The 16,219-nt window shown below is 40.0% G+C and overlaps 1 long non-coding RNA gene across 1 annotated transcript in view; it reads left to right on the top strand.

The window, feature by feature from the left end:
- Window positions 1–16,219, top strand: part of LOC134357587 (uncharacterized) — a 206,134-nt gene that overhangs the window by 88,614 nt on the left and 101,301 nt on the right. The window contains exon 2 of the long non-coding RNA XR_010020662.1: window positions 4,386–4,466. This is a non-coding gene — a long non-coding RNA (uncharacterized LOC134357587). The remainder of the gene's footprint in view (window positions 1–4,385; window positions 4,467–16,219) is intronic.

Raw genomic sequence — 16,219 nt, 5'->3', positions numbered from 1 at the left:
GCTATGTCCCCTTTATTTGTCATACTTGTAATCTCCTCAAAGATTTCCAACAGATTCATCAGGCAAGACTTTCCCTGAAGGAAGCCATCCTGACTTAGTACTATCTTGTCCTGTGTCACCAAGGACTCCGTCACCTCGTCCTTAACAATTGACTCTAACATCTTCCCAAACACTGAAGTCAGGCTAATTGGTCTATAATTTCCTTTCTGCTGCTTTTTTCCTTTCTTAAAGAGTAGAGAGACATTTGCAATTTTCCAGTTCTCTGGCACCATGCAAGAGTCCAATGATTTTTGAAAGATCATTGCTAATGCCTCCATAATCTCTACCGCTACCTCTTTCAGAACCCTAGGGTGCAGTTCATCTGGTCCGGGTGACTTATGTACCCTTGGGTCTTTCAGCTTTTTGAGCACCTTCTCCCCTGTGATAGTAACTGAACTCACTAGTTTTCCTTCCATCCCATCAGCAGTCACATTCAGTCAATCATTCTTCACAATTTCCGTCGAGTCCGACAAAATTCCATCATGACACATAGAATCCTCTCCCCTTACCTTTTTCACATTTCAAAGGATTTCTTCCTTCTTGACTCCTTGGTCTGCACTGGATGTGCATCTCTTCCCCTTCCCAACATGCAGGGACACAAACAATCTTTCCAGATGACATGGTAATTTATCTACACTTCTTACAATTTAGTATACTGTGTTTGATATTCACAATCTGGTCATATTTGCCTTACACCCATCTGTGATTTTGACTCACTTTTTTGCTTTCTATTATTATAGCCTGGATCACTGGTGTTGTCCACGATTTTATGATTTAAAAACTCTTAACGCATATAATCTCATTATAATTGCCACATTAATGCCTTTTGTCTCAGCACTTCAGAGATTTTCACTTGATCCTGCTTGCACTTTCCCACCTTCTCTGCTATGGAAATTAATTTGTTTTCTCTCCTTCCAAGCTCAGATGATCTTGAACCTGAAAGCTTAATTCAGTTTCTCTTTCTACAGAGGCTACCTGAGCTACTGACTATTTCCCAGAATATTTTGCTTACATTTCAGATTTCCAGTATCTGATTTTTTAATATATTTGTATACGATGAGCTGCATCCAAGTGGACTTGAGAGTCACGTCCGATTGACCTTACCCCAGTGAGAAGGCAATATCTAGTCATCACTGGGACAATTGGTCAGAAAACATCAATAATGACAGTACCCTCTGTAATCCCCTTGTCATATCCCACCTCCTTTTAAGAGATATTCATTTCTAATTTGTAATTTGCAGATGGCCTGACCACAGCCACATCCCCATCCTTATTCCAGTACCTTCTATCTGAGCTATTTTTATTTAAAGTGATTAAGAATTACAACACAGTGCAATCCTTTGGGATGAGCATCATATTTATTACTGATGATGATCTAAGAGCAATTAGCAGAGCTCTATTTTAAACAATACTATGCTTGAACATGTATTTAAATGTCTTTTTTTCATAAAATTAGAAATAGTACTAACTGTATTAATATGTCTTGACATAGCAGCCTTCAGAGTTCTTACACTAAACTCCAACACAATATGAATATTGTTTCTTAAACTTAAATGTAATTGTTCAAAATAGTTAACTTTCAGTTTTGAATGTAAAGACAGGCACATTCCTGTCTCTGCACCTAGGGGATTACAACGCATGATATCGTCCTTATGCCATCAATCATCTCAATAAATGTACACCCACACGTCATGGCACTGTAAGGAAAATAATTAGTTTTCTCAGATTGTCTTTTCATTGAATGATAGAATTGTACAGCACAGAAATGAACTGTTATGGCCCAACTCATCCATTCCAACTGTGATGCCTATCTATGCTGATATATTTCCTCATATTAGGCACATATTCCTATCAAAATGACTTGTAAATCTTATAATTCTATCTTCAACAACAGTGGTGGTTGGAAACTATTACAGATACAACTACCCATGAAATGCTGCCCATGAAAGGGATTTGCCTATTTTTCTTGTGCACTTGCAAGATATGATTTTGAATCCATTGGTATCCAGGGCCTACTTGTAGAATATACAGAAAAACTCAATCCTTTCCTTTATTTTAAACACCAGAAATTCTGCAGATGCTGGAATTCCAAAGCAACACACATGCAAGATGCTGCAGGAACTCAGGACGCCAGGCAGCAGCTATGGAAATGAATAAGCAGTCTGTGTTTTGGGCCGGGACCCTTTTTCAGCACTGGAAGGAAAGGGGAAGATACAGGATAAAAAGGTGGGGGGAGGAGGAAGAAAGATATCTGGACGTTGATAGGTGAATCCAGATGGGTGGGAAGGTAAAAGGTTGAAGAGGAAGGAATTTGACAGGAGAACAGACTCGACCATAGGAGAAAGAGAAGAAGGATTAGCATCTGCGAGAGGTGATAGGCAGATGAAAAAAGGTAACAGGCCAGAGTGGGGAATAGAAGAAGGGGGAAGGGGGAGGGAAGATGTTTTTTTTACCAAAAGGTGTCATTGACGTTCATGCCATCAGGTTGGAGGCTAACCAGACGGAATATGAGGTGTTGTGCCTCCAACCTGAAAGTGGCCTCATCGTGGCACAAGAGGAGGCCGTGGACCAAAGTGTCAGAACAGGAATAAGAATAGGAATTAAAGAAGCAAAATCATGTTGTGCAATTTTGTAAACAAATATTTGAGCTCCACAATTATATATACTGTACTTAGGGAGACAATTACATCTTCAGACCTACTATTTAAATTATAGAAACGTTCTTTATAAAAGTTTCTACGATTAGAGAATAGACAAACTGTTGCTCTTGTCATTTCACTCTAACCCACAACAGATTCCCTGTTCAAGTGTGCACCTTAAATCCATTTAATCTGCCATGTCAAGAAGGCTGACTAAATCCTCAGCTCATTCGGGTGTGTTGAAACAATTAAACAAAAGGAGGCAAGGTTTTAGATGTATTCATCAATGGTATAACAATTATCTAAAAACACAGGTGGTCATGAAAACACTTGGTCTTGAAAAGTTTTGTTTGTATTCTAATAGCTGAGGTGTAAGGATGCAGGGGCATGTGTTTCTCTGAAGGTTGGGATTTTAAATTGTATTGTATTCATGTTCCTAATACTTTAATGCAAAATTCAGTGTGCCTGCAGGACATAATTCTCCATGGGACTTTTTATACTTCTCCCAGCATTGAATACTATATTGCTACAAAAGTTTCATTTAAATCTCTCTGCCACGGATATACCTTAAATTAGTGACAAGTGTAATATGTTTGACAATTGTGACAAAGGCAATGGCATCTGCCTGTACCATACATCTTCTGAGGCCAGATTTAAGACTGGAGTCTGAAGCCATTAATCACTGGTCAGACATCACAGTAAGCAGCTGCCCAGCTTTGTTCTGGTTCAAAGCACCACAGCACCCTTTCAATGTGATAGCTCAGAAGTTGCTGGAGTGGGATAGCTTATGGTGAGCGCCCAGAGTGAGATGCTTTCTTTAACCTGTGCTTCCAATAAATTATGTTCTACAATAGTGGAAAATTAGATCAGTGGTCCATCTTTGACTCTGTTGAAAGGCTAGACCAGTGACCAATGAAGTTGAAGGTTTAGATAATGAAACTAAAAGACAGAGGAATTGGATTAATTAGAGTCAGTGCAGTTAAAAGTAAACTAGAAAAGCTTAGATATAGAATGAGATGCTAATATTTACAATTAAAGAAACTGCTAAAAACAAACAATGTAGTTATTGAGTTCCAGGTTCCGAGGGTCATAGAGTCAAACAACATGGAAACGGACCCCTGAGTTCAGCGCATATACGCCAACTGTGTTGCCCAGTGAGCTAGTCCTGTCTTCCCATGTTTGGCCCAAGCCCTTTAAATCTCTCTAACCCTCTGGCATGTCTGCCTCAGCCACTATTTCTGACAGCTTATCCAAATATGCACCGCCCACTGAATGAAGAAGCTGCTTCGGGTGTCTTCTGAAATCTCTCAGCTCTGACCTTAAACCAATACTTTCCTGTTTTTTGTACACGCTCCCTGGGGGGAAAAAAAAATCCTTTCGATGCCCTTCTTGATCTTATGATCTTGTGTCCTTTGCCCAGGTCACACCTCAATCTTCTACATTCCAGGGAATAAACTGCTAGTCTACACCATCTCTCTTGGAGCTCATGCCCCCAAGTCCATGCAATGTTCAAAGCAAATCTGCACAATTTGAATCACAAAATACAGGCCTAGTGCAGGCAACTGGAATTAGCCTCGATAAGGATCACAGTTGGATTGGACAAGATGGCTCAAAGGGCCCATTCCTCTGTATGATTCCATCATTCTATGAAAATACCAGAAACGATTTGTTGAGATGTTTAAATTTTTGCTTGTATTATATATCCAGCAGTTTCCTGAAACTCAAAGGACAAGCCGTCATTTTCAGAAGCCCTACAACAGAGCAGCAGGAATCATCTACTGATTTATGGTGACTCTTAAATTTCTTATCACAATATAGTTTTTGTGCACTAATGACACCATGAATGTTAAACTTGCCATTTGTTCTGCAGCAAAAGCTTTGGCTTTTGTATAGGGATAAAGGATACGATTTCAGAATCACAAGGGTGTGAATCATACCTTTCAAGCATGCTGTTTCGATAACTCATGAGCAACAAAGATTCAAACAGTTTATAACCATCGCTATGATGAAGGTACATTGGACTCTGTATATTTATGTTTCACCTCAATTAAATAAAAACGTTAGAAAAACAAGAAAAAAATTGTTTTATTTTTACCAGATTAGATTAAAAACTAGGTAGTGAAATGGTGCCAGCAACATATTGCAGCCTCTGTCCTCAAATGAAATTGATTTGGCTCTCAAAATTTGAACACTCACACATACACACACACACACACACACACACACACACACAAACACACACGTGCATACACCCGTGCACATGCACACGAGAAGTTAGTAAAACATATGGGAGCATTGGACACTCCTCAGTCAAAAGCAGTAACACAGTCACTACATTCAGAAAACTTGCTTATCTTTCATATTGAAATCATAAATTTATTTAGATACAGGTTTTATGCCCACAGTAAGGAGTGCTCAGTTAGAATTTTACCATTTTATACTGGATAAGGTAAATAAACACCAAAAAGAAAGTATATTTACCGAGCTTATTTGATCTTAAGTACATTGTGAGGTACTTCACTGATGGGCATAAGGAAAATGGAGTTTTGATGTTGGACGAAGTGCCAGTCTATCTGAGAATTTGTATATAAAACACCTCATTATCAACATAATTACATCTCTCTTAGATATGGTTCTCCACCCTAGCCATTTATGTTTTTCTTTTAACTAATGCAAGTGAATTGACTGCTACAGTCACCATATCTGGAATATGAAATTTGATTAATATACTCAATTTCAACCATATCATCTCTTGTTTGAAATTAGCCTCTGGATATCTGGAGCAGGAGTTCATTTCATTTTGAAATGAAAGTGTGACATTATGTTGACAATTTAGCTGGCCTGTATTGTTGAGAAGTTCATGCATATAAATACAAACAATTACTGTGCTCCCGATCTGAAAATGTCTGAAGATTAAGTGTGCCTGTGGTATACATTTTATATTGTGCTGTCTTTTTTGATTACATGTAATCATCAAACTGATAAGATTTTAATTTCTGAATGTGATTTAAACTCTAATGTAGAACAGCGAGTCGGAACAAGTCTTGAAAAATTCCATGGAGAATATTACTCTTTCTGTCAGAATTCATTTTGTTATCAATGCACTTGTGTACATTCTAAAATGGAAAGTGTCTTAGCTTTCTAAAGACAATTGGAATAGTATAATGTATTCTCTATCATGTACCAACATTAATTTCTTTTTATTGAAATTTGTGTTTTAACATCATTTTATTTAAGGGTTATGCAATTGGTAGCAAAAGGAAAATGAAAGCAAGACAGATAAACTTAAAGAATCGGGCACGCTTTATTCCCAAACCTTTTAGTGTGAATGCAATCCACAATAGGCGTTAAACATGAGTCACTCAAAATTATAGAGAACAACACAAGTTCTACCATTTATTGTGCACATAAAAGAAAAGCTTCAATAATGCATACGTAGTATCTATCTGTCCCATGTTGCAACCCTCTGGTAAATAGAGGCTGGAGAATACATAGCTGTTCCTCTGTTGAATCCATTTATTGGATCATTAAATCACTGTAAAATTCTGAAGAAGAGTTAAAAAGAGACTGTATAAATATGATAATAAGGGACTCCTGTAAGTTCTTTGAAGGTCAGCAGTATCTTACAGACTATATATGCTGATCAATATTTAACATAATCGAAATGAAAAATAATACTGGTCTAATTTAAACAGTCCCAGTGGTGTTTCTCTTGTGCTGTGTGCATCTCACTCTTTATAGAATTTGGACTGATCAAGATTACAGTTTATAGAAACATAGAAACATAGAAAATAGGTAGAGGAGTAGGCCATTCGGCCCTTCGAGCCTGCACCGCCATTTATTATGATCATGGCTGATCATCCAACTCAGAACCCCGCCCCAGCCTTCCCTCCATACCCCCTGACCCCTGTAGCCACAAGGGCCATATCTAACTCCCTCTTAAACATAGCCAATAAACTGGCCTCAACAGTTTCCTGTGGCAGAGAATTCCACAGATTCACCACTCTCTGTGTGAAGAAGTTTTTCCTAATCTCGGTCCTAAAAGGCTTCCCCTCTATCCTCAAACTGTGACCCCTCGTTCTGGACTTCCCCAACATCGGGAACAATCTTCCTGCATCTAGCCTGTCCAATCCCTTTAGGATCTTATACGTTACAATCAGATCCCCCCTCAATCTTCTAAATTCCAACGAGTACAAGCCCAGTTCATCCAGTCTTTCTTCATATGAAAGTCCTGCCATCCCAGGAATCAATCTGGTGAACCTTCTTTCTACTCCCTCTATGGCAAAGATGTCTTTCCTCAGATTAGGGGACCAAAACTGCACACAATACTCCAGGTGTGGTCTCACCAAGGCCTTGTACAACTGCAGTAGTACCTCCCTGCTCCTGTACTCGAATCCTCTCGCTATAAATGCCAGCATACCATTCGCCTTTTTCACCGCCTGCTGTACCTGCATGCCCACTTTCAATGACTGGTGTATAATGACACCCAGGTCTCGTTGCACCTCCCCTTTTCCTAATCGGCCACCATTCAGATAATAATCTGTTTTCCTATTTTTGCCACCAAAGTGGATAACTTCACATTTATCCACATTAAATTGCATCTGCCATGAGTTTGCCCACTCACCCAACCTATCCAAGTCACTCTGCATCCTCTTCGCATCCTCCTCACTGCTAACACTGCCACCCAGCTTCGTGTCATCCGCAAACTTGGAGATGCTGCATTTAATTCCCTCATCCAAGTCATTAATATATATTGTAAACAACCGGGGTCCCAGCACTGAGCCTTGCGGTACCCCACTAGTCACCGCCTGCCATCCTGAAAAGGTCCCGTTTATTCCCACTCTTTGCTTCCTGTCTGCTAACCAATTCTCCACCCACACCAATACCTTACCCCCAATACCGTGTGCTTTAAGTTTGCACACTAATCTCCTGTGTGGGACCTTGTCAAAAGCCTTTTGAAAATCCAAATATACCACATCCACTGGTTCTCCCCTATCCACTCTACTAGTTACATCCTCAAAAAATTCTATGAGATTCGTCAGACATGATTTTCCTTTCACAAATCCATGCTGACTTTGTCCGATCATTTCACCGCTTTCCAAATGTGCTGTTATCACATCCTTGATAACTGACTCCAGCAGTTTCCCCACCACCGACGTTAGGCTAACCGGTCTATAATTCCCCGGTTTCTCTCTCCCTCCTTTTTTAAAAAGTGGGGTTACATTAGCCACTCTCCAATCCTCAGGAACTAGTCCAGAATCTAACGAGTTTTGAAAAATTATCACTAATGCATCCACTATTTCTTGGGCTACTTCCTTAAGCACTCTAGGATGCAGACCATCTGGCCCTGGGGATTTATCTGCCTTCAATCCCTTCAATTTACCTAACACCACTTCCCTACTAACATGTATTTCACTCAGTTCCTCCATCTCACTGGACCCTCTGTCCCTTACTATTTCTGGAAGATTATTTATGTCCTCCTTAGTGAAGACAGAACCAAAGTAATTATTCAATTGGTCTGCCATGTCCTTGCTCCCCATAATCAATTCACCTGTTTCTGTCTGCAGGGGACCTACATTTGTCTTTAGCAGTCTTTTCCTTTTTACATATCTATAAAAGCTTTTACAGTCCGTTTTTATGTTCCCCGCCAGTTTTCTCTCATAATCTTTTTTTCCCCTTCCTAATTAAGCCTTTGTCCTCCTCTGCTGAACTCTGAATTTCTCCCAGTCCTCAGGTGAGCCACTTTCTCTGGCTAATTTGTATGCTACTTCTTTGGAATTGATACTATCCCTAATTTCTCTTGTCAGCCACGGGTGCACTACCTTCCTTGATTTATTCTTTTGCCAAACTGGGATGAACAATTGTTGTAGTTCATCCATGCAACCTTTAAATGCTTGCCATTGCATATCCACCGTCAATCCTTTAAGTGTCATTTGCCAGTCTATCTTAGCTAATTCACGTCTCATACCTTCAAAGTTACCCCTCTTTAAGTTCAGAACCTTTGTTTCTGAATTAACTATGTCACTCTCCATATTAATGAAGAATTCCACCATATTATGGTCACTCTTACCCAAGGGTCCTCTCACGACAAGATCGCTAATTAACCCTTCCTCATTGCTCAAAACCCAGTCCAGAATAGCCTGCTCTCTAGTTGGTTCCTCGACATGTTGGTTCAAAAAACCATCCCTCATACATTCCAAGAAATCCTTTTCCTCCGCACCTTTACCAATTTGGTTCACCCAGTCTACATGTAGATTGAAGTCACCCATTATAACTGCTGTTCCTTTGTTGCACACATTTCTAATTTCCTGTTTAACACCATCTCCGACCTCACTACTACTATTAGGTGGCCTGTACACAACTCCCACCAGCGTCTTCTGCCCCTTAGTGTTACGCAGCTCTACCCATATCGATTCCACATCTTCATTATGGGGACTCAACAGATAGAAGAAAAGCCTTATGATTTTGATCAGCTCGTGTTGCTGGATATCGAATGGTTGCTGCTTCGAGTAACTGGTCAAGAGTAAACTCACATGGCAAAATTAATTATGAATATTGTCTGTGTTTAGCATACAGAAATTTGGCCGAACATTTTATTAGTTTTCTTTCTTCCTTTATTTTCACCTAACCTATTTCTCACCATTATTATTTTGCAAGTTTATTTATTGGCAAGGAAGCCTAATGTAGTCTTAATTAAAAAAATAAATATTTACTGACATTCTATTGCTGATTATGGCAGCAGTTAATGTTAATACTCACCTGGAGGCTAGTTACAGTACAAGCCTCCTGTTGAAGGTATTGTTTCATGTATGTTTGGTAGAGAGTTGCAGGACTCTTAATCAGCAATGACAAAGGAATCATGCTACGTTTAATCAATTATGATAATATGTGAATTAGGAGGAGATATCAATAATTCTTGTTAACTGATCAAGCATTTCTTGAATCATCTACAGAGCTATAAACAATCAAATGCCCTCTTTCTGCATTGTATTATGTTTTGAAAGATAGCAACAGAAGTTTTACATTATATAAAATTATTACTATCTTATTATAGTTATTATATAACTAAAATTATTTCTGAGAACCCTTATTCAATTACATAGAGCCAAAGTCAATGAGCCTTCATTATTTGATCCATACTATTTGCTATTTAGGCACATGTCAGGAATATACTATGTAGTTTATAAACATGAGCCAAATTCCAAGAGTAAATCTACATCTGACTTTCTGAATAATGCTAACATTAAGTTCTGTATCAACACCGTTTTACTGAAAATAGTTCAACAGAGTTAAATCATTTCGCTTCTCTGAAAGAGGCAGAAAAACGTGCTTTAACGGAGAACTGCATTCCTGACATTTTTGCAAGTTCATCAACTGAATAAGAAGGATACAAATTCTTGGCCTATGCTGAGTTTGTTCATTCAAGCAGTGTGACAGGACAGTCAAGGTCACAATAATAACTCAGAGACACTGAACAACACCCAGACTGGGAAGAAAGGGTTCCAGTATTGACAGGGAAACCCAGAACATTCAATACTTTATTGCTGTTAGCAGAGCTTTGTGTGCGATTAACAACCAAAGGTGATGGATTCATCACTTACCCTGCTGCTTTCCTCTCCTTTGACCTTGCTCCAATAGATACAGGTCAAAAGAAAGTAAAAATTTAAAAAAAGGCTGAAATATAAAACATAGAGCAGGACCAGTGCAGAGCAGAAACAGACTCAACTAATTAAATTAACACTGAACTAAGCTAATCCCTTCTGCCAATACAACTTCCTTATCCTTTGACTTTTTTTTGCACTTTCATTTACCTATCTAAGAGCCTCTATCATATTTGACTCCACTATCACCCCTGGCAGTACAATCCAATCAACCACCACTCTCCGTGTAAAAAAAATTGTCTGGCATATCTACTTAGAACTCTCACCCTCTAATCTTAAATGCATCTGCTCCAATATGAGACATTTTGACCCCTGGAAAAGAGGCTGTCTACTCTGTCAAAGCCTCTCATAATCTTATGAATCTTATTAGCACACCTCTCAGCCTCTGCCAGTCCAGAGAAGGCAACCCAAGTTCCTCCACCCTCCCCATATGGTACATGTCCTCTAATCCAGGCTGCATCCTGGTAAACCATCTCTATACCTTTTGCAAAGTCACCACATCCTTCCCATAATGGAGTAATCGGAATAGAATGCAACATTCTGGATGCAGGCTAACCAGAGTTTTATAAAGCTCCTGATTGACTCTTAATTACTCAGTATCTCGATTAACAAAGGCAAGCTTGCCATTCTCTTTCCTTGCCTCTCTATTGCCTTTTACAACCACCTTCAGGGAGCTATGGACATGGAGCATAAATCTCTCTGGACATCAATACTGTTGAGGGTCTTGCCCTTAACTGTCTTTTGACCTTTTATACTTGATCGCTCAAATGCAACACCTCACACTTAGCAGGGTTAAACTTCATTTGTCATTTCTACTCTTACTTTATCCAGTTGCATCGTTTGGCAGTCCTCTACTCTATCCGCAATGCCACTAATCTTTGTATCATTGCAAATGTACCAATCCACCCATCCACATTTTCATCCAAATCATTTATGCAATAACAAACAAATATCTAAAACAAAAACAAGAATTACTGGAAATATTCAGTAGATCAAGTCTCATGTGTAGGAAAAAAAATGTTTCAGGTCAGAGAAACTTTGTCAAAGCTTCTTGTAAATACTATGACATTATTTTCTTTCCCACAGATGTGGCCTGACTTGCTGAGTATTTCCAGTATTTTTGTTTTCATTTTAAGTGTAAAAGAGTGGCTGTTCATCAGTAGCTCATAGACATCATAGTGTAGTTTCTCTTTGTCTGTAAGGAAAGAAGAATTCGTGGAGCCTCAGTTAAATATTACAGGAAGTGAAAGGCTCGAACTGTGGTGATGCCACAATTCCGGGTTGGCCAGGTCTGGACCATAAGTAAGTTCCTGTGCTTAAACCAGTGATGAACAACATCTATTCATTCACCAATCTGGTTTGAGGAATGGTTTTGTCTGGCCTGCCTCTGGTGAGTGATGAGTCATCCAAATTTTCCACTCTCCAATGTGCACTCACCTCCAGGGGCAACTTGTTTCCCAAGACAGCACCTGATTAGCGAGGCCTTATACACTGGAGCATAGGTGTAAAAATTTCAAGCCCTTTGCCCAAAAGATGCACAGACCATTGCTAAATTCTCACCATCAGGCTCAGTAGCAGCTAAAATTGTTGAGACTGTGAAGGTCATTGCATGTCCTCGACATTCATAAACTTGGAAAGTACTTAAGAATATTTAAGCAATCACATCGACCGTATTCTCATTTAGGCACCTCCTGTTCCTAATAAAGTGACCACTGAATGTATGTTTGTGGTCTTTTGCTACTGTAGCCTCTGCACTTCAAGGTTCAATGTGCTGTGTGTTCAGAGATGCTCTTCTGCACACCACTGTTGTAACATTTAGAGATTTGAGTTACTATTACCTTCCTATTAGTTTAAACCAGTCTGATCATTATCCTCTGACCACTCTCATTAGCAAGGTGTCTCTGCCCGCAGAACTGCTGCTCACTGGATTTTTTTTTGTTTTCAGACAATTCTCTATAAACTCTAGAGACTGTTGTACATGAAAATCCCAGGAGATTCGCAGTTTCTCAGATCCTCAAACCATACTGTCTGGCACTAACAATTATTCCATGGTCAAAGTCACTTAGATTACATTTCTTCCAAATTCTGATGTTCTGTTTGAACAACAACCGAACTGCTTAACAATGTGTTCACGATTTTATGCAGTGAGTTGCTGCCACATAATTGGTTGATTAGATATTTGCAGTAAAGGGCAGGTATACAGGTGTACTTAATAAAATAGCCAGTGAGTGTGTATATTGATTATGCCACTGGAAAATTGGATTAAATTAAATATAGAACACAATTTTGTAAAAATAATTTAAATACATCAACACTTAAACAGCAAACAATTAAATTAATTTAATTTTCTTTAGAGATGAAATATACTCAGGGATTGGCTGTACTTCACATCAGTAATCATCTGATTGAATGTGGCATCAAGGTATCTAGATAAAAATTAAGTTTAACACCCAATTTCAAAACCCAGCATCACGAGTGACAGTGATGCTTCACTACCAGACAGGCTCAATACTTTTTATGCTCACTTTGAAAGGGAGAATATAACCACAGCTCTGAGGATCCATGCAGCATTCATTGACCGTGTAATTCCTGTCAGGCTGTCTTTCGAGAGGGTGAACCCTTGCAGGGCAGCAGGGCCTAATGGAGTACCTGGTAAGGCTCTGAAAACTGTGCCAACCAACTGGCAGGAGTATTCAAAGACATTTTCAATCTCTCACTGTTACAGTCAGAAGTTCCCACCTGTTTCAAAAGGGCAACAACTATACCAGTGCCGAAGAAGAGCAGTGTGAGCTACCTCAATGACTATCATCCAGTAGCACTCACATCTATGGCGATGAAATGCTCTGACAGGTTAGTCATGGCTAGAATCAACACCTGTCTCAGCAAAGACCTGGACCCACTGAAATTTGCCTATTGTTACAATAGGCCTACAACAAATCTGATCTCAGTGACTTTCCATACAGCCTTGGATCACCTGGACAATGAAAATACCTTTATCAGGACACTGTTTGTTGACTGTATCTCGACATTTAACACCTTCATTCCTACAGTCCTGATTGATAAGCTACAGCACCTAGGCCTCTGTACCTCCCTCTGCAACTGGATCCTTGACTTCCTAACTGGAAGACCACAATCTGTGCAGATCAGAAATAACATCTCCACCTCGCTGACAATCAGCACTGGCACTCCACAGGGATGTGTGCATAGCCCACTGCTCTACTCTCTCTACACCCATGACTGTGTGGCTACACATGACTCAAACACCATCTATGATACAGCCATTGAGCTGCATATGCATTGAGTTGCTGCCACATAATTGGCTGATTAGATATTTGCATTAATGGGCAGATGTACAGGTGTACTTAATAAAATAGCCAGTGACTGTATATTGATCATACCACTGGAAGATTTGGCAGAATTCAGATGGTGATGAAAGAGCATACAGGAGTGAGATAACCTGGGACTCAATGCCAGCAAGACCAAAGAGCTGATTGTGGACTCCAGGAAATGCAAGGCGAAGGAACACAAACTAATTTTCATAGGGGGACCAGAAGTGGAGAGAGTGAGCATTTCATGGTCCTGGGTGTCAATATCTTTGATGGCCTAACCCGGATGCAACATATTGCTGCAGCTCTAAAGAAGGCATGAAAGTGGCTATATTTCAATAGGAGTTTGAGGAGATTTGGTTTGTCACCAAAGACACTTGAAATCTTCCACAAAGGTACAGTGGAGAGCATTCTGACTGGGTGCATCACCATCTAGTATGGGGGGGGGGGTGCGGGGGGAGCTACTGCACAAGTTTGAAATAAATTGCAGAAACTGGTAAAATTAGTCTAGTTTATCACAGGTACCAGCCTCCATAGTATCCAAGACACCTTCAAGGAGCGTGCCTTAGGAAGGCAGCGTCCATCATTAAGGATCCCCACTATGCAGGCCATGTGCTCTTCATACTGTTGCTGTCGGGAAGGAGATACGGAAGCCTGAAAGCACACACTCAGTGATTCCAGTACAGCTTCTTCCCCTCTGCCATCTAATTTCTAAATGAACACTACCTCACTACTTTTTAATTTCTGTTATTTTACACAGCTTATTTTAATTTAACTGTTTAATAGACATATATACCTAATGTAACTCACTTTTTTCATATTTATTTATCATGTATTTCATTGTTCTGTGCCATAAACTTAACAAATTTCACGACATATGCCTGTGATATTAAATCTGATTCTGATAAATAATAAGTGGAAAACATTCTAATGACTGGAGTCAAACTTCATACATGGGATGATGAGTATGGTAATTAGAGATCAACCTTTGCAAGTTACAAGACATCACTGCAGATGTTCTTCAACTCAACGTCATAATTCCAACTATCTTCAAAACTGACCTTCTTCCAACTCAAGGCGAAAAGTAGGAATATTTACAATGATCACTTATGATTATTTCATTCCTCATAAGTGTGACAACATTCAAGCCCAGGTTGATAATTGGCAGTTAATATACCAAGCAAGACTATCTCCAATAAGAGAGGTTCTGACCACCTAACTTGATAGTCAATACCAGTCTCATTGCTGAGTCTCCCATCACCAACGTCCTTGGGTCACCAATGACTACAACTGAGCTGGTTAAGTCACTTAAACATTGCAGCTACAAAAGCAGGTCAGAACCTGAATACCTTGCAGCAAATAACTCATGTCCTGACACACATGAAAATAGGAGCGGGAGGAACAAGTTCCATACGATATGATCATTGCCATCAGTACCATTTGGTCAGTGGTTGCAAAAGGGGAAATGGCCAAAGCGGACAAGATGGAACATTCGGTAGTGTCTCTATTACTGACAGAATGGCCTAGAATGGAGTTCAGGAAACAGATCCTATACCGGGTAATGTCGCCTGCCAACCTGCCTCGGCGTTCCCAGCTGTTTCTGCCTGAGAAGTATCAGAGGATTGTGTTGAAATCACTTCATGATGATTCTGGCCATTTGGGGGTTGACAAGACCTACGGATTGCTCAGAGATTGGTTCTACTGGCCCCGAATGAAGCCAGAAGTCAAAGAGAACTGCAAGTCGTGCATTCGATATATACAGAGGAAGATGCTGCCTACAAGGGCCTCTCCGTTGTCTCTCTTGCAGAGTGTGGGGCAACTTGACCTGGTGTGTATGGATTTCCTGTCAAAAGAGACAGATGTCAGCAACACGGCGAATGTCTAGGTTATTATGGATCACTACATCAGATATGCACTAGCCTTCCCTACCAAGGATCAGTGGGTGTTCACTGTGGCCAAAGTGTTATGGGAGAAGTATTTCATTTATTATGGTCTCCCCAGATGGATACGTAGCAATCAGGGACGGGATTTCAAGAGTAGGCTCATACATGAGTTACTGAGCATGCTCAGAGTCTAGAAGTCGAAGACTACGCCTTATCACCCACAGGATGATCCCCAACATGAGAGGTTCAATCGGACCTTGCTAGGCATCCTCAGAACCTTGGGGATGAGCAAAAGGAACAAGTGGAGTCAACATATTGGACATAAGACCTTAAGACCATAAGATATAGGAGCAGATGTAGGCCATTCAATCACGGGCTGATCCAATTCTTCCAGTCATCCCCACTCCCCTGCCTTCTCCCCATACCCTTTGATGCCCTGGCTCATCAAGAATCTATCTATCTCTGCCGTAAATGCACCCAATGACTTGGCCTCTACAGTCGCTCATGGCAACAAATTCCACAGATTTACCACCCTCTGACTAAAGTAATTTCTCCACATCTCTGTTCTAATTGGATGTCCTTCAATCCTGAAGTCATGCCCTCTTGTCCTTGACTCCCCTACCAGGGGAAATAACATGGAAAATAAATATCTGGACCACTGTTACAACTGT

Source organism: Mobula hypostoma, chromosome 16, assembly GCF_963921235.1.
Source record: "Mobula hypostoma chromosome 16, sMobHyp1.1, whole genome shotgun sequence".
In the NCBI taxonomy this organism is placed as follows: Eukaryota; Metazoa; Chordata; class Chondrichthyes; order Myliobatiformes; family Myliobatidae; genus Mobula; species Mobula hypostoma.
This window is presented reverse-complemented; position numbering and strand designations above follow the sequence as displayed.